General features: G+C 39.0%; 1 long non-coding RNA gene across 3 annotated transcripts in view; it reads left to right on the forward strand.

The window, feature by feature from the left end:
• LOC139012186 (uncharacterized) overlaps positions 1-19,819 on the forward strand; it is a 44,360-nt gene extending 24,541 nt beyond the window's left edge. For 2 of the 3 annotated variants that reach the window (XR_011471823.1, XR_011471825.1), the window contains exons 2-7: positions 556-690; positions 2,035-2,365; positions 14,861-14,988; positions 15,508-15,576; positions 15,670-15,854; positions 18,304-19,819. This is a non-coding gene — a long non-coding RNA (uncharacterized lncRNA). The remainder of the gene's footprint in view (positions 1-555; positions 691-2,034; positions 2,366-14,860; positions 14,989-15,507; positions 15,577-15,669; positions 15,855-18,303) is intronic. The other variant, XR_011471824.1, reaches the window with a different exon arrangement.
• Positions 19,820-20,030: the final 211 nt, after the last annotated feature.

Consider the following 20,030-nt stretch of genomic DNA (forward strand, 5'->3'; position numbering starts at 1 on the left):
TTTAAAATCAGCAGCAATACTGACCCTTTTCCATAGTCAATAAAGGCTTATGCCAGGAGCCATTAGTGTCCCTTGAAAAGACTATTCTTTGATGTCAATGGCTTCCTCTGGACCCAGAGCTTTTGCTGAGAGTGGGTTTACCTGATGTGACTTGGAGAAACAGGAGCCCCTTCTTTCATGCCCCTCTCCCAGCGTGGGCTTTGGGCACTGAAATGAAGACAGGGAGAAGGGTGGGACTGTGGACAAAAGCTCCACTGAGACGGACTGGTTGGCCTGAGACACTGCTGACCTGGGAGGAAGAAGTATCATTGTAAGGTTCCATTCCTGTTCACCCACTGACACTCCCTGGGAAACTCACTGAGATAGTCTCTCTCATTGTTTCTTGTTTACACAGCACAGACTCAGCTTTTTCAGAGATTAAGATGCTCATCAATATCCAGGCTTTTCTCTTCTTTCTGGGCATATAGTTAGACCACTTTCCATGGCAATTAGATGTGGTTATATGACTGAGTTTTATCCAAGAATGTAAGTGGAAGGGATGTGTGTCCCTTCCAGGCTTGGCCCATATAAACCTTCCACCACAACCTGGCCCTCGTCCCACAAATGCTGCTTGGAAAGGCGAGAACACTGATGGTCAACTGTCAGTCCACACTGTGCTGTGACATGAGCATGGAATTCTTCTTTATTATGGTAAGTCTTTGAAATTTTAGTTGTTAAAGTACTTTTCCTACCCCCAAATGTTGGTCTCCTTCAACAGTCTCCTAAGTGTGAATTTGAATCCCATTTTGCCTTCCTTCAATTCATTCTTCATAATGTGGCTTCAGTGGTCTTCTCCTATGAACTAACCATGTCAACTCTGCCACCCCCTTCTTGTCTTCATCAAGCATAAAATTCAGATTTCTTCTAGGATAAAGCTAAAACTACTTAATACAAATCTCAATGGTTTGGGCCTGCCTATCTCTCTACCTTCATCTCTCATCATGTTTACCATGTCTCACCATCTTTCACCTTACTCTCCCCACTTTGATTATATAAGCCTTCTCAAGTAGTTCCCATTTTGTCCTCTTTCTGGCCACAGGGCTTTTTGCATATCCTATTTCTTCTGCCTAGAATACAGGCCAATAAAATATTTTTTTAAATGATAAAGTGGTTAATATTTTAGACTTTGCAAACCATATGGCATATGTCCCAACCAACTACTTGAATTTGCCATCTTAGTGCCAAGGCAGCCTTAAACAATATGTAAATAAATGGGTGTGGCTGTGAACCAATCACATTTTATTTATAAAAGCATATGATGAGCTGGATTTGAACCATTGGTCATACTTTGCTGACCCCTGGTGCAGAATGTTCTTTCTACACTTTCCCCCCTAATAAACAGTCCTATAAATCCTTTATCTCTTCCCCAAGGCAGCCTTCACTGATATCTCTGACAAGATCAAATCCTTCTAGTGTATGTTCTCATAATACTTGTTATAGTGGAAATTTTACATTGCCCATATTAGTCATCAGAAGAAGCTAGTAAGCCTCTTGTTTATTTGTTGTTATTCACTGTTAACTGAGCAATAAGTGGGCACCTCTGATTTGTTGTCCATTACATAGGACAGAGTGAAAAAGGTGATTGTCCTAGCCTCTGTGATTTAAAATAATGTATTCATCTATTTGTTCAATCGACAAATATTAATTGAAGTTCTACTGAGTTGCAAGGAGGATTCCAAGGTGTGTAAAACATGAGACACGAAGCTATTATTTCAGATATCTTGGTGCTTGTTCTCCCATCTGGAAAAAAAAAAAAAAGATAAATTGGGAAAGGAGAATGCAAAGATGGGAGCAATAAAGACAATGCACTGGCACCATAAGTATAATATTTTTATAATATTTTATGGGTGTAGAATTTGATTTGCAGGATACTGTTGGTTAAAGGTGATATAGAATGTTTTGCTGACACACTCATAATTTTCTCCTTCCCACATGCTGTTCAACCTGGGCAAGTTTCATAGGTTTCTTTTTGGCATTCTAAACCCAAATATCTAGAGCCTTTTCCATTACCTGCCAGACCTGAGAAGTTGCTGCACCACAGAAGCAGAAGCAGATGCTGCTCGGTCCATATAGACATTGGTCAGAGCCAGATGTGTTCACCCAGCTCTCTTGAATCCTCATGTTTCATGGCAGCTCTTTTCTGAAAAGAAGCCCAGGAAAAACAATACTCCAGAGTCAGATTTTCCAGATGCTTCTGGGTGTTCCTGGCTGTGTATGTAAGTTTATATGTACGGGAACTCAGAGCGCCTTGAGCAAGCTCGACATTATTGCCACGTTTCAGCTGAAGAGTGAAGCCGTTGCTGAATACAGACGATGTCAGGCACTGGTAAGCATACACTTGGCCCTGATTGATTTTGACAGGCTGGAAGTGAAAATTATTTTAAAGGCAGAGTTACTTTAAATCTAATGCAAAAAATCACATGTTCTTCTCTGTCTTCCCCCAACCGCATGCATCTGGCCCTTAGATTTGTTTGGTTTGGCTTTCACAGTATTTAAACAACAGCAACAACCAAAAATTGGATTTGTGGATGTGGGAGATTTCATGTAAAAATCCGAGTTTCTGGCATCTGGGCGATCTGGCAGGCTTAGGTGCCATTCCAATGTGGCTGGATACAGCCCTGCTCAGATGAGTCATGGGCTTGCCAGGACGCTGACCCTAACTGACCGCCTTCACTCACTTATTTTACCTTCCTGGCACAGAGTTTGCCTTTGCCCTTGTCAGATGGAAAGGAGGATCAGTGGCACAGAAATATTTTTATAAAGAAAACAACACATTATTAAATGCTACTGTGCTATTTTCGGTATTTGTATATCACCTTGTATTTTTTATAGTATCTTCCCCTCAAGGAACTCAAAAGATCTTGCTAAAGTTCAAGGGCAAAACAGTCATTGACCCCTCTTGTCCGGGTGGACTAGTGTCCTAAAGATCTGCAGAATCTGGGGAAGTGCCTGATGAGAAGAATGTGCCTAAAAGGGCATTCTGCCCAAGACAAGGTTCTCTCAAGGGCCCTGTGATGGGTACTGAGCAGCTGAGTCAAGTAAGGATGGGCAGAGGATCCAGTGGGAGCAGAAATGTCCCATTCAGCCTTACAGAGGTTTGTTTAGGGATCTGGCCACCTGCATGCACTGGGCAGGTCTAGCCCCAGAAGACCTCGCTTTGGAGATAAACTTCAGAGGATAAGTAGCAATTTACCAGATGGAGGTGGACTTTAGAGAGCACGTCAGCAGGAAGGAAATGAGCTTTAACTTAGAAACGTGAAAAACAAGATTGGGTTGGTGGATGGAATGGGGACTGAGTTTATGAGACATTTTTATCCAACCTGTGTCCCCTGTAATATGGGAGCATTCAGACCAGATACACTGTTATGCCCAGAACCCTTTCTGAACCAGCTACTCAAAGAGTGGTTCATGGACCAGTAGCATCAGCACTTATTGGAAGCTTGTTAGAAACAGAATCACAAACCTTATTCTAGACCCACTCACTGAGTCAGATGCTCAGTAAATAATATAATTACTATTACTTTGTGTGTTTTTTTTTTTAAAGAACTAAGTCATTCTTTTTCTAAAAAAATTGAGTCTTGGTTTGCTCATTATTATTATTATTTTTTAAATCATGTAGATAGTAGTTATTATAAAGACCAGGTAGAAATAGTCTCTTAAAAAAATAGAGCCCACTCTTGCCCTTTGGACTCAAACACTAATAAAACAAATTATTGAGTTATTTATTACATTCATGAGTTACTTAAATTCCAGTTTATGGCAGGAAGCTATGTATAAATACTCTCATTTCTTATTTAATGAGTAATGGAGATGATAAATTAATGGCTTTGTAAGATAAAGATATCATTATTGAATGGGTACTGTATGTGGAACTCTTTACATACTTCACTTATTTTCCATACTTCAACCAGCCTTAATTTATAAATGAATAATTAAAGGTTATAGACATTAAGTTGCTTACGTAAGATCATGCAATTATTGCTTTGTAGTTAATATCTAAACACACACTTGAATCCGAATCCCACATTATTTGCCTTTCCGTTAAGTACTCCTAATGAACTTTAGATTTTTTAAACTCTTCTGTGACCTGGCCAGTTGTTGTTTTTTCCTTTTGATCTTGATTGTCAAAATGGAAAGGTCCTATTCTACCTGATTTCATCTTTTCTACTTAAAGAAAACAATTTTTAAAAATACTGATTGTACTTTCAGTGAAAATGGTAGTGAGAATTATTCTTACATTATTTTTCTTTTTTTCTTTTCTTCTTTTTTCGATTCTTTGTCCTTCCTTCTTCCCTCCCTTCTTCCCGTCCTTCCTTTGTTTTAATAACACTTAGTTGCTTGATTTTTACTCACCAGAATCAAGTTAGACTAAAACACATATCCTATTTTAAGAGAAAAAAAAGAAGCCTAGTTTCATAGCTCCAATAAAGCCTGCAGGCATCTCAAAACAATCTGCATTACAACTTCAAAGAAGAAAGATATTGAGTGGTGAGAATTTAAACATATCACAGGGACTTTCAGGTGGCTACTTTACGATGTGAAACACACTTTTAACTTAAAAAGCAAGATTTTTATAACCTAAGCTGTCTCTTTATGCAGTCATAAAACCATGGAAATTTTATGGAAAAATAAATCTTTCCTTTAGAAAAGAACTTGGAAATTTAAAAACTATAAGTTGATATTTGTTTCCCAGAGCTGATACTGAAACAGTAAACAGGAATGAAACTGCTGGATGACATTAGAGAAGCAATAATGGTAACTTTCTGAGGTCAGCCTGCTGGAAATAGGAAGTAGACACTTCTGCAATTGAACTGACAACTGAAACAACTCAGGAATCCCAGGTTTGCTTAACTAGACCAGTCTGGCTGCTAACAGAGCTTCCTAACAAGTAGGCTGTGGAGCAATGGAGACCAACAGACAAGATGCCAAAGCCACCAGCAAGGCCTGCCATTGGACCCCTGAAGACCTTGGCATGAGTGCTGGTATTATCACTGAAACTGTACATAGCAGTGCCAAGCCCTATGTGATCATTATCATATATGTATCTCATTCTGCTCCCCTGAGATTATTTTATTAAAGAGTGATTGAAAAAAATATAGGACGGTGGTTAGAAACAAAATATTTGGAGTAGTTTGAGGGTTGAACTCCAGCTCTGTCATGTATTATTGTGGACATTTTGTGTTTTTTGCCAGCCCAGCATCCCCTCCTCCATCTTCTGAAAATACCACCTTCTTTTTCCCTTAAGGAACTTCTCTTCCCCTATTTTGTGTTAATAATCAAAATCCCTGCCTTTCCCCAACAAAATAGGAAGGCATGTGATCCAAGATGGGCCAAATAAATTCAATCTTCCAGAAGTTCAAACTGTGAGCCATACCAACAGCAACTGACCAGAGTTGATCATCTCTACGGTGTTTTCCTGAAGAAACTGGCCCATTAGTTCCTGCTACTTAGATGCTTGGAATTGTTTTTATTTCTTATTCTTCCAATGATCCAGTTGTTCACTCTTGATTCTGTGAGCTTCTGCATACCCTTCCAATAATTTTCAGTTCTACTTGGGTTAACCAGAATCTCTTGTCCTTGTTTGTCACTCGAATATGCTAAATAAAGTAAGTCATAACTCTAATCTTCACAGACTTCAGCAAATGTAAAATATCTGGTTTAACCTAACAGCTTTATAATAATGACTTCAAAATGCTTGACAGTTAAAAAATATTATTTTGGTAACTGAAATACTACGTATTTAATATTTCTAAGAAGTTATATGTAAAATTTGAAAATAATGCCTACTTTCCAGATTTGTGAGAATTAAATGAGAACATGTCTAGAAGATGTCTAGCACAGTGCCCCCTAAAGTAAGCAATCAATTCTATTGGTCCTTACCACTCCAGGGTCTATAAACTTGAACATCTTAGTCCCAGGCAAGTTCAAACATTAAATGAGTTATGCTAATAGTTTGTCATTTAGCAACTTCTCTGAGTTTTTGGCAATGCAGGAATGACTGCTGGATAGTTCTATTTACACTAAAAAACTGGTAATTTGAACATTTTAGTGGGGCACTAATCAAATTGGCATTCAGTTAAAAAATGGATTTAACCCACCAAAAAAAAAAAAGAAAAAGGAACTTGTTTGAATAAGAGCATTTAAACAAGATTTTCACTTTGTAAATGAATAGTTTTGAATTTCCCCAGAAATTTCTGGTATTTCATTCTAAATTATGAAGTAATCTAGTGGATAACATTTTTAGATTTATGTCAACCGAGCAAATGATTTATTTAGTCTTTACTGTACATATATTTTTAACATGAATGTACACATGGACACACAACAAAGCTACTCGAATTGCTCTTAACCTTTTGTAGAATATAGATGTGCAGAAAATTTTTTAAAATCTGAGATGTCCTCAGCCAATTGTTCTAATTGATTCACGTGCCTGAAGGTTTAGAGGTTTGTACAGCATTGGTCCCACTCTAGTAGGCATTTGGCATAAACACTCTTTAGGTAAAGCTTCTTTTGTTGAAACTAACATTTAAGAGTGTCAGGTCATTTGTCTCTGCTTCCTCAGCTTTTAAAATTTTACCCAATGTGGTGAAAGTACATGGTGGTCTGTTTTCCCAAGAGCCTTCTGAATGAGCTAATACTACAAAAGTCATTTAGCCTGCTCTCATGAGACAGTCCAATTTTGTTAGCAGAATGAGAGGAGGAAGGTATTGTGAAAGGTACTTGTCCAACAACCATTTTATTTTTACAAGCCAACAGAATTATGATTTCATGCAGATTCCTAAATCTCAAGGCAGGTGGTGATCTCCAGGGCATCACGTCTCATAAGTCTTAGCCAGTCATGGTAATTTGGTTCCCCATTTGCCAGTATTTGGTCTAATGTTTAATATATAACCAACTTTCAGCAGAAAAGATGTAAGGGAATCTGTTGGGGGTGGGGGGCAGGCGAAGGGATTCTAGAACAGATTTTCTTCCTGGTTAAAAATATAGAGATTTGTGAGAAAGGCCTTTGACTCTAAACCTTTCTTCTTCTTCTTCTCTTCCTCCTCCTCCTCCTCCTCCTCCTCCTTCTTCTTCTCCTTCAATTTTTATTAATTTAAGAGAGGAAGGGAGGAGAGATAGAAACAACAATGATGAGAGAGAATCATTGATCAGCTGCCTCCTGCACACCCACTACTGGGGATTGAGCCCACAGCCTGGGTGTGCTCTGAGCAGGAATTGAACTGTGACCCCTGGTTCATATGTTGACGCTCAACAATGGAACCACACTGCTAGGGCTACACCTTTCTTCTTGTCTTGAAAGTAGCTAAGTGAGAACAACTTCCTTATATCTACATCACCTATTCTGTAACCACAAAGTCACAAGATGATTGAATAAAAAGCCGATGTACTAAAGATGGCAGAGTTGAAATATAAAAAGAGCCTGAATCCTAGGGGTCACTTTTAGCTACTGCCCTCAAAATGGAACCACAACTGCCTTCCTATGGCTAATTTGTTAGCTGAGGGAATTAAAAGTCTTCATTAATTTCTGTTACTTGTTGCTGAAAGCATTCCTAAGGGCATTAACACTTATACAACTTCTCTAAACTCCTTAATTTTAAATACTTTAAGTCAACAGACGAAAGGATTATTGTATAACAATAAGGTGAAGAGAGGTGGGAAAGCCCTACAAATATAATCTTTTAAAAATAAGCTTGAAATTCTACTTAGTGTTTACTGCCAGATATCAGAGGGCTGTTTGTATTTGCTGGAATTGTCAGAGTAAATTCCTGCTAATACAGCAAGCTGGGATGGCAGAAGGAATTTTACAAGGGCCTGTGATATGCCCTGTGATGAAAACACTCAAAATTCCTCTTAGAATTTTAGAACAGGATAAATCAGTTACTGTTAACTTGGAACTAAAATCATTCTTCAGTATCTGCACTTTAGGAGTGGGGCATTTGTTTGCATAGGAAGTGGCACAACTTTGAAAATACATTGGAAATTAAAGAATAAAAATAATTGAGAAAGATTTTATTATTATAGAGGGAACTATAGTCTCTTGAATAATGTGGCCTTTTTTCCACAGATAGAGAATTGTAGAAACTGTGACCATAAAGACTGCTGTACTATTGAGATGTCCTGCAGGCTTTCCATACTAGGAAGATTTCCTGAATGCATAATATCCATGTGAAGAAGTTTCTGAGGGGGAGCATACTTTGTCAGTTAGCACAATGACTTTCATTTTTTTTGTTCACTATGACTCACGGAAATAGATGAACATGTCTTGTATAAGTGAACATGTGTAGGTGTACACACATGATTAAAAGTTTCATATTAAGATACTTATTTTTTATTATATGATGCTCTCATATGTTCTATTCTAATCTTTCTGGTTTTTTTTGCCTTTATTTTTAATGTGTTGGTTTTAACCTATTAAACTGGTTTCACAACCAACTAATGGGTTATCACTTATAGTTTGAAAAAGCAGTGAATCAAGATAGTTTCTGCTGCAGGTTACAGCTCCTATTGGAACTGGAACCAAAGTTTGGCTACCTGCTGCCATGAAAGCCAAACTCATGAGACAGATGCTGGTGAAGAAGGAAAGTGGCTTATTAAAGTGCCAGACACCTGAGGAGATGGGGGACTCTTGTGACAAAGTCCTTCTCAGCATCTCAGTGCAAGCAGACATTTTTATAAGGAGGTGGAGGAAAAGCAGAACAAAGAAATAAAGGGGAAGGGGTGGAAAAGTTCTCCACATGCAGACCAGCACAGCCCATTCTGATAAGGACCTCAAAACTGGCCAAGTGATGGTCTATTGTGCATCATCCTGGTCTTATCCTGGTTCTATGTCATCCTGGTTATACAGTTGAAGTTCAGCAAATCTCCCAGGACTGGGATGACTGAAGGTCAGAGTCTGTACCTTCTGAAGTTAGTTCCTAGGATTCTTATACAAACGTTCCATTTGTCTACAAGTTACATATTAGTCAGAGTCACTATTTACAGGAACAATGTCAATGGAATGGTGTGGGCTACTATTCCCCACTGTTACACTATGAATTAAACTGGCTTGTCCTACATGGAAACTTGTTGTCTTACAGAGCAGAAAGTCCAGTGATAGGGCAGACTCCATGGTTGTTTATCATGTCACCTAGGTACTGTGTCTGTCTTCTGACTTCTATAGTGATAGCTTCAATCTTAGGCTGCCTTCTCTTGTAGCTTGTCATAGAGACCAGTGTGTTGAATGTCATCAGTTATTCCTTCAGACCCACCCTCTAGCCTTTTGTATCTACTCTGTGCCTGATGAGGCCCACAGCATGAATTACATGAGTATGCTCCCTCACCTGCTGGCTTTTGCCTGGATCTAGTCAGTGGGGACCCCCTGAGGGAAACTGAGCAGAGAGAAGAGAAGAAATCTGGCTCCCTCCCTGTGAGGTCAAGTTGTGCTGACAATGTTCCTTAATGAAAGTTCACTGCTCTTCTCAAGGTGGCCCTATCTCCACCATACTCTCCAGGTTCTAGGAACCCTGGTCCATGTGCTTTTGAGCACAGGAGTGATGAGAGCGCTGCTACAATTCATCCTGGGGTGGAATCATATTTATAGATAGACCTTGTCACCTTTTCTGATTTTTCCTTAGTTACTGATAGGAAGGTGCCAAGTAGACCAGAGAGTAGAAAGAACAACTGATTCTGTGGCCACACAGTAGTTGATTTAGCCAAAGTATCCTGGATCAAAAGGCACTGAAACAGCTCTCTCTGTGCTGTGTCCTGCTTCAGCCTCTAGAAATTCTCTGGATGATAACACAGGGTTGAGCTATTCCTTCTGGGGCTTCGTGTTTAGTTCAGATGGAATCCACTGAGACCCGGATCTCTGTGATTAGGCTGACAGTGGTTGCTCTCCTGTGTTGGTTCATCAACCAACATCTTCCCGAGGCTTCTCCAAGCTTAGCCATTGCTGTTCTGTATTCACCACTCCTCCATAGAGGAAGTTATTTCCCTAGCCATTGTCATTCCCCCTTGTGCTTTACTTCTCCCCATCCATCCTCCTCCCAAGGAATATTTTCACCTGTCTTCTTAGAAAGCTTTTACTTGTGTGAGTAGATGACAATAAATTCTGGGACTGGTACTCAGTCCTGTAGGTTTTTTGTAACTTAATGAGGCAAGTAAAGGTTTATAGCAATTGTTTGTATTCCCACAGCATATAAAGGCATTTCTCTTGCCCCTAAAATTGGGTAATGCAGGTGGAGTATTTCAGGCACACAGAGTGCAGTCAGGAGGGCTGTAGAATAAGGATATATTTGGAAAAATGTTGATTTCCATATAGGACAAAGACATTCAACATCTGTTCAAGTTCTTTCTAGTATCTATCTATCTATCTATCTTTAATTTATCCATCCAACCATCTATCTATCCATCCATCCGGCTATCCAGCCAGCCACTTACTTACTTATCTATGTAAATAACAGCTTCTGGGTAACTATGGCTCATTGTTTTCATGCAGAGAGCATATTTCAAAGAAGTGGGTTTATTCCTTTTTTAAAAAAATCAATCATAAAATTACCTTCCGGATTGTTTAGAGCGAGTAAAGAACAGTGATGTTAGTTTGGAATGCTGGGTCCTCAGGGCAAGCACCTAGCTTAGTTTTGCTGAAGTTTCTGCCTGGGTCTGGTTCACTGCTGGGCCACAGGTGGTGACTTCTCTGATATGTCATTTCATAACCTGTTTGCAGAATAAAGGTTGCAGGAGATAAATATATTAGAATCCTTTCTACTTACCCTTCTAGAGACATTGCAGTAAAGATACTTTTTATTTATTTTTTATTATCTTTTAAATATATATTTTATTGATTTTTTACAGACAGGAAAGGAGAGGGATAGAGAGTTAGAAACATCGATGAGAGAGAAACATCGATCAGCTGCCTCCTGCACACGCCCTACTGGGGATGTACCAGTACCGGGACTGGTTGATGTGCCCGCAACCAAGGTACGTGCCCTTGAGCGGAATCGAACCTGGAACCCTTGAGTCCGCAGGCTGACGTTCTATTCACAGAGCCAAACCGGTTAGGGCATAAAGATACTTTTTAAAGGGGATCTTTCACGTCAGAAATGGATTCAGGTTTTGTGGAACCTTAGGATTATACAACTCTGTAGATCTTCTTTAAGAAACAGCATATGAAAGTGGTTATGAAAATACTTATTTAGAATTAAAAAAGAATTCTCAATAAATTATAATTAAAAAATGCAAGTATCACAAACATCACAGAATCCAGAAAACAATGTAATATTAATTAACTGCTTGACACATCTCTATAGTACTTTCTTTCTATATTTTAGCTTCGTACTCTCGATTTTTCTTCTCATATGCTAATGACTTTTAAAGATAATTTTTCATGAATAAAATAGAAAGGTTATTCAATCTCCTAGTATGTTTAATTGAATCTTTTTATTGATAACTGGGATGAATAAAACATTCTAAACTTTCCTTTAGCTGGACCCACAAAAATCCAGGTAGCCAGTCCAACTCCACCGGACAGCAGAGGAATTCTGTTGGAGGAAATGTTTGTGTGGATCAATACAGAAGTCTTAACAAGTTGCAGAAAGTATAAAAAAAAGGAATCCTCCTTATTTGTGAATTCTATATTTGTGAATTTGCCTACTCATTAAATTTATTTGTAACTCCAAAATCAATGTTTGCAGCACTTTTGCAGTGATTCATGGACATGTACAGAGCAGAGAAAAAAATTGAGTTGCCCAGTGTGCCCGCTCCCAGCTGAGGGTGATGGAGGCAAGGCTCTGCAGTCTCGCTTCAGCTCTCAGGCTGTGAACAATTGTCTGTTTCGCAGTCTACTTAATGCCACACTTTTTACATTTTTGTGCTTTTTGTTGATTTTGCTGCTTGAAATGTCCCTGATGCTTGGTGCTGAAGTGCTGGCTGGTGTTCCCAAGTGCAAGAAGGCTGTGATGTGCCTTATGGAGAAAATACATTGTAGTATTTATTTTATTGTTCATCCTCACCCAAGGATATGTTTTTTTAAAAATTGATTTTAGAAAAAAAATAAATAAATAAAAATTGATTTTAGAGAGAGAGGAAGGGAGGAAGAGTGAGAGAGAAACATCAGTTAACTCCCATAGACACCGGACTGCAACCTAGGACTGTGCCCTGACTGGGATTCACACTCGCAGCCTTTTGGTTACTGGAGGCTGCTCCAACCAACTGAGCCACCCGGCCTTGAGACAGAGAGCAGGCAGGTTGGCTCATAAAAACAGGCAAAGGAGAAAAAGAGTCTAAAGTGGGAAAGCTCAGTTTTATCAGAAAAGTCCCTCATTCCCCTGCGTAAGGAGGAGAGGAAGGTGGTAGGAGGAAGGACAGAGGGTGTTCCTGGTGAAGTCTCTCCACAGGGAACCCTGCATCAGGGACGTGGAAGCCCTCCCATCTATGGATAGGGAAGCAGAGTCGATTGTCATTTGTAAAATGGGGAGAGGGAGGCTGGACATGTAAAAACAACACACCTCCTTTTAAAAAAACAAATAAAGCTAGTTGTATTTTAGAAAATATGTTTTAATTTCTTTGTTAGTGAGGCTGATGCATTTTTCACATTTTTGTTATCAAATTGCATTAGTTCTTATGTAAATTGTCTTTTCATAAGTCATTTTTTAAAAGCCCATTACAAATGTACCCCGTGGGAAAGAAATATGTGTCATGGGGCTGGGCAGGAAGTGATATAGAGAAAGTTTTAGGTGAGGATGGGGAAAACACTTCATTGCTTCCTATCATTTTCACCCACGATGTAAAGCTTTAATTCATAAGTTCAATGTGCTCTTGAGAGAGTTTAAACTTTTTTTTACAAATGTCTTCACACCCTCACTCCTCTCTCTTCCTGGTGAGCCTGAACCAAGGACGGGCCTCCACATTTGCTTTGCCTCGACCACACTGAGGAGATGAGCATACTGAGAAAATTCCACAACCAGTGCAGTGGGAATTACTGTGCACTCACGCTTACACCCTCAGCTGCCCCCTCAGCGCAGCCTTGCACACTTACTCAGCTTCTCCAGAGAACTTGCTCTCATTTTCTGCAACTTCATACCTTTTCACTCTCCTCTAAAGAACGACACACACTCCCACACATCCCCCACCCACTCTCAGCAGTGACTGCTGTATAATGCTGCGGAGAGAAAGCTGAAGACATCCATTAAGAAGCACCTTACCTTCTTACCTCCACATCCACAAACTGCTTGCATTTGCACCGGCCTTCTCCTCCTTCTTCCTGATAAAAATGAGCAAACAGCTCTCCTGCCAAAAGTTAATCACAGGTACCCTGAATGCCTCCTTCCTCCCTCCCTCCCTCCCTCCTTCCCTTCCTTCCTTCCTTCCTCCCTCCCTTCCTTCCTCCCTCCCTTCCTTCCTCCCTCCCTCCCTCCCTCCTTCCCTTCCTTCTTTCCTCCCTTCCTTCCTTCCTTCCTTCCTCTCTCCCTCCCATCCCTCCCTCCCTTCATCTCTCCTTCCCTCTCTCCTTTCCTCTCTTCTTCCTTCTCAGTGTGACACTTCAACAGAAGCTTCCTCACTGTACGCATCTCTCCTCCAGCATATAAACATACTACCCTCCTCCAAATCCTCCCTGACCCAACCTGACTCCCCCTTGCACCCTATCTTGCTATTTCCTCAGAGGAAACTTTAAAAAAACTTTGTTGTTGAAAGTATTACATATGTCCCCTTTTTTCCCCCACCGACCCCCTCCAGCCCCCTTCTGCCCACGCCCCCCACCCCTACCCCCGCCTCCCCAGCTCCCCCTCCCAGGTCCTTACCACCCCACTGTCTGGCTCCATGGGTTATGCATATATGCAAACAAGATCTTTGGTTGATTACCTCCCACCTACCCAACCTTCCCCATCTTCCCTCCAAGATTCAGAGGAAACTTCTTAAAGGGGCTTTCTCTTTCCATCTCAATCACCCTTTAGGCTGAAGGTAGGTATTAGGGGCAGAGAAAGCTCCCTAGTGTGCTCAGAGGTCTGGAGAAATGGTCTCCAGGCTGGTAGTCAGGAGTGACTGTACTGGGTATCTCCTAGGAATCTCCATATTTACTAGGTGCTCCAGGTCACTACTATTGTTTCCATGATAAAGACACAGAACATTCTTCTTTTAATTGGTCTTAAATAGCTTTTAAACACTAAAATCTTGGTGGTCATCAGAGGCTAGGGACAGGGTGGGTGAGGATCAGGGGGTAGGGCATAACTGCTTAACGTGTACAGGGGCTTTCTTTAGGGGTGATGAGAATGTTTTGGAATTAGGTAGAGGTGACAACAAGTGAATATACCAAATGCCACTGAATTGTGCACTTTACAATGGCTAATTTTGTGTTCCATGGATTTCACCTTAATTTAAAAAATCTACTGAGAAAGAAAAGCAGACCTTATTTAGTGCTCGGTAGCAGAAAATGCTTAATAATATTTTGATCAGTTGCTCATTCGGGAATAAAATTATAATTAATTAGTGAGAGAGATGGGTTCTTATACTATACATGAATAGTCTAGAAGTTTTCTTTTCTTTTTTTTTTTCTAGAAGTTTTCTTGATAAACAACATGTTGGACCATGAGGATTCAGTAATAAAGTAAACTTTATTTATATCTAACTTGGCCTGGGGTCTATTATTTATCTTCATTGGGCCTCTAGGAAGGAAAATAAAGTAGTATTTTGAGCTATATGAAAAAAAAGTATTTTATTATATTCTTTAACCAATTTGGAAAGTGCTGTTTGCACACAAGACACTAAATATTAAAACTCTTATATAAGTAAACTATATAAAACCTGGAAAGAAGAAGAAAGGCTATAATTATTCAGCAATTTCTAGACTCTTTCAGCTTCAGTTTCCTGCCACCTCGTTTTAAGATGGAGGAGAGCTGCACATTGGGGACTAATTTGCATTGACAACAAGCTGTGCACTAATGGACCCTCTGCAAAAGCCAAGATGATGAATAGGTTCGTTGCTGCATATTCTTTACTAAGGTTCCTTAATGCATTTAACCTCATTCGGGTATTAGTCTTAATAAGCTTCCCAAACTTTGACTATTATTGTTCCTTAGAGTATTAATAAGAAACAGAGAATTGCAGATTGTGTGCCCATTGAGTAAACAAATTTATATTAGAAATCACTATTAAAACAAATAATTTAGGAAAAGGAAAGTCATGGCACTGGCTGAGAAATCCTGATATTATCTTCCCAGGATATGAAAAATACCCTTCATTTCTGGTGCATCTTCCCCAAAGCACTGCCTGAGTATATTTGCCCAAACCAAATCACCCCTTTTGCTTCTCTGCATGAACTTGATTTTCCTGGGTTGGGAGGCCTCCCCAGGGCTTAGGATGACCTGCAGGTCTGGCAGGTAGATTGTTACAGGAGTGGACTCTTCCCTGGGTGCTCCCTGTTGCACCTGCCATTGATTGTCCACTTGCCCTGTGCACCTCACATCTGCTAGCTTGTTCATTCCTCACAAACAGCACTCCCGACTTCACAAGCCAGAAAACAGTCCACGCATCCAGAAAGTGGGAGCGAAATTCCAAACTTGGGTTGGTAAAACTCTTAAATTCTTTATTCTCTCTGTGGCACAAACCCCTCTTTGCTGGGAATTTGCAAAAGGAAAACATCCTTTCTTTTTCCAGACAGACTGGGAGTAGCATGGCGGCTTCCTGTTTTCCCAAGGGTTGGGCGTGCCTGTGCTCAATGACCGTGGAGGACCTGGGAGATGGAAGACGGTGTTGGCCTCCTTCCTGAGAAGAGTGTGTTAGTGAACTTGAAAAGAGGATTAGAGTTATTAACTTGGCTCCCTGACACTTTCTAGGAAAAGGTAAATATTGCTGTTTTTCATATAGAGAAACATTGAGGCAGAAAGAAGTATTTAAGAAGTGTCTCCCAGAGTCAGGGAGGTGGGAGGGGGGTGATGGCAGGAAGCCAAATATAAATTTTTGACTTTCAGATTTCTTACTTTAATTACTACACTATATTTGCAAACATTAACATGTCTCTTAAGCTTTTGGCAAGAAGTTTTAAAACATCAAAATTCAATTCTCTGCCAATTAACAGTCATTTAATTTAGGAGTACCTAACTGAGTTTTCTGATTTTAAGGTACTTCTGGAGTAGAAACTCAGATGCCATATTTTAGCCCAAAGCTAATTTTTTATGGGCAAATTATAACCTTTCTAATAGACCTTGAACAGCAGTAACTTTCCTTTGCTGGTATAACTATAATGAGCTTTGATCCTTTGCTTGAGTGTGTTCTATACCTGGACTCGAATCTGTAATGAATCATCAGCTGGAGTCCAAGTTGCCATCTCAGGAGGACAGCTGGGCGAAAAGGTCAGGGGAAATTGGTCTTTGTTTAAAGTGGCTCCAGCAAAAATACCTCATTTAAAATCTGCTGGAGGTTGGCATTTTCTCTTCTTTATATCAGTGCCTGCATTCTGATGAGCAGGGCAGGAGAGAAGCAAAATTGTGTAAATGTAATGAGATCTAAGGAGCTAAGAAACCCCAGAAAGCGAAAGACAATATATTACATTTTAAATACTAGATTGTGTTTTGGATATCGTGGGGATGTTTTTGAACTAGTGTTACTTAATATGACACTTACAGATAAATTTGGATGGTGATGAGTCACATTCAAGTTTAGGGTATATGTGTGTCTATGACTAAGCTTTGTTCAAATGTTTCTACAAGAAAGAAACTGCTTCTGACAGTCAAGCAGGATTCAAGGTTTCCAAAGATGAAAACAACCTAAATGCTTACTGCAAACCTTCCTAGTTTTATTGTAGTGATTGGAGAGATAAAATGATTACATTTAAATGGAGCTCCTGACACAGTGTCTTACAGGTAGTTGAGGCCATACATCTGTTTGTTGAATGAATGTATGAATATATGAATACATAATAAAGTGTGACAGGACCAACCAAGTTTCTTCTGTATCACATTGACTTTTAAAAGGGGTTTTTAAGTTGAATCCAAAAGCACTCTCAAGGTCAATATGACTACACTACAGAAATAATCCTTGGGCAAAATAAGTTCTCTCTGTAAGAATTCCTGCAGAGAAAATCAGTGTTGGTGTCCTCAGAGTTTGGTTGGCAGAACCACTAAGGCCTTCTGAGAGTAAAGACAACCTGCCCCTTAGCCTCTAGTAGGACACGTGTGGGTAGTCTCCCTACTTCCAGGTATGACCCTATGACTGGAAAGGAGAAACCCCCTACAAGAAAAAGTATTTTCATACAAAGATGCATCCAAATGCTAGGAATCTTCTTACAAGGATTTCCTATGGATTCAAGAAGGTGTAGACGCTCTGGGTTTCCTCTATGATTGAGTCACTGTGAGGAGATTCATAGCTCCCTGAAAAGACCCTGAGTCCCTAAAACTTAATATGTGAGAAAGAATAGAAACCACACCATGGGTTTTGAAATCAGAGTTTAAATAAAAACACAATCCTTAGCTACAACTCTTACTTGATTTATTTGAGACTTAATTTTTTTATGTGTAAAATGAAGGAAATAAAACCTACTCTTTGGAATGGTATAATAATATATGTAAAATTATTAGTATAATACATTCTCTTAGGATTTGCTTGATAAACAGTAACTATTAATAATACTAAACAGATGCACATCCTACCTTGAAATGTTCATTACCTGCCTCTACCTCTTTAAACAGTCACACCATTTTATTGTGCATCTACTATAAGCCATAGTATGCTAGGTATCGCACAAAAAGTGTTGACTAAGCAGCATGGCTCCTGTTCTTATGGAGTTTACAATGTAGGAGGAGAGGGACATCAAACCAGTAATCCTTAGGCATAAAAAAACAGAAAATGTGAAATGAGCATTGATGATCCAATAATCCAAGCTTTATTATTTTGAGCTGTTTTTAACCCTTCCCCCCCTTTTTTTATCCAGTCTCTTTCCGTGGACTCTAGAGAAATTCAGAAGAAATGTAGTACTATCCATTTCCCTAATCTTAATAATTTTAAAGGCTTGAAAAAAGCTTAAAATGGGCAATTCAATATAGTAATCAGTATTCTTATTGCATATAGTTGTTCCACTTCACTGCCATTTTTTAAATCCCTGAAGACACCCTTTTTTTTTTTAACTGTTTAGTATCATAATTCAGCTCAACTTATAGTAAATTAGATGTTAAGTAATCCTTTTTTGTTTTTTCTCAATGTCTGACCTGGGATAGATTATTTATTAAGAGAATGCAATCAACGTCTGGTGTCAATTTTTCCATGTGTCATAGAGTTTCTTTATTGGACTTGCAGGTATAGCTGATGAATGGATCCAGAAATAGAATGTAACATCTGTGATCAATCCAAATCTTCCAACATCCTGATCTGTGTATCAGAAACCTAAGCTGTTAAGAAGAAAGCAACAAAGAAGAAAAAAAAATCCAAAAAGACAATCATTTATTATAAGTTTGAAAATAAGTAGCCTCATGTGTGTATTTGTGTGTGTGTGTATGTATAGAACAAATTTTAAAAAATTAGAGTTAGGTGAATGTTGATTGGGGGTGACTAACCTTCTAGATTTGCTCAGGAACAGGTAGTTTCCTGGACCATGGGACTTTCAGTGCCACAACAAGGATAATCTTAGGCAAATCTGGCTGATTGGCCAGGCTAATGAGTCTTTAATCATAGAGATCTATCTGGTGGCCTGTGGTCTGGACCTTGGAGCTGCCACACATCACAAGAAGTTGCAAATTTTGGTTCATAAATTTAGCCAATATGGTGTCTAATTAAAACAAATTATTGCATTTAAAACACAGAGATTACAAAACTGAACATGTCCAACTCTTTTGATAATACTCTTGATACTGCTGCATAATCTAGAAATGTTGGATATTGCCACATGGCATCTATGCTTTAGGGTGAGAAATATAGTATCCAGTATGTCACAATCTGTATCACTCCCTATTGTCTTAACTGTTACTGAGTTCAATTTTTAGTTGCCATTTATCATCTTGTGCTGTTGCTTTCCTTATAACTGAGAAACATGAATTTTTTATATGTCTCCATAAAAAGTAAGGAAATGAAATATGCGCTGAGAAGGTTATACATTTCAAGAGAATGTGAGAGAGTGCATTATTCTTTGAGCTGACCTCCTTCTCACATTTGCATTACCTGCCTGACCTCTGCAGGTCCCCATTTGTGGTTTCTACTCCAAGGAAGAGATGTTCAGTGGACAAAATAATTATCCTGATTAGTCTTTTATAGAAATTGTCTTACTTAATAGAGAACTTAAGATGCTTCTTCTCATATATACAGCCATTTAAATATGTTTTTAAGGGATATTTATTGACATGAAAACTATTCATTTAATTAAATTACTAAAAGATAGATACACTATTGCACTTATGGAGTCTACATATACCTGTATGTTATGTTATGATACCAGTTAGGTAAGAAATATGTTACATATGAAAAAAAAAGAAAACACACCAGATATATTTTTTTAATTTTATTAAATCTATTGGGGTGACATTGGTTAACAAGATTATATAGGTTTTAAATGTAAAATTCTATGATGTATCATCTGTACATTGCATTGTGTGTTCACCACCCAAAGTCAGTATGCAACCACTATACTATTGGAAACACACCAAATGTTAACACTCCAAAAGGGAAGAATCTCCTTGCCATACCTATTTACATACTGACCTCAGACACACAAACCCTGCTGTGCATTCTATAAATAAAAGGTCAAACTCTCCAAAGGTCTTTGTTAAACTTCCCATTATTATGTTGTCCTCATTCAGAAACTTTAAAAGATGAAAACTCCAAATTTATAGATCAGGATTTGGTAAAAACAAACAAAAAAAACAAACAAAAACATTTCTTGTAAGGAGCTATAGAGTAAATATTTTTGGTTTCACAGGCCATGTGATCTCTGACCCAACTTCACAGATCTGTTATACTGAGAAGACCACTAAAGGCAATAACACAGAAGCAAATGAGGGTGGGTAGGTACCAATAACACTTCTTATGGACAC

The sequence above is a fragment of the Myotis yumanensis genome, unplaced genomic scaffold, assembly GCF_028538775.1.
Source record: "Myotis yumanensis isolate MYYU_CA2020_CCGP unplaced genomic scaffold, mMyoYum1.0.hap1 SCAF_6, whole genome shotgun sequence".
Taxonomy (NCBI): Eukaryota; Metazoa; Chordata; class Mammalia; order Chiroptera; family Vespertilionidae; genus Myotis; species Myotis yumanensis.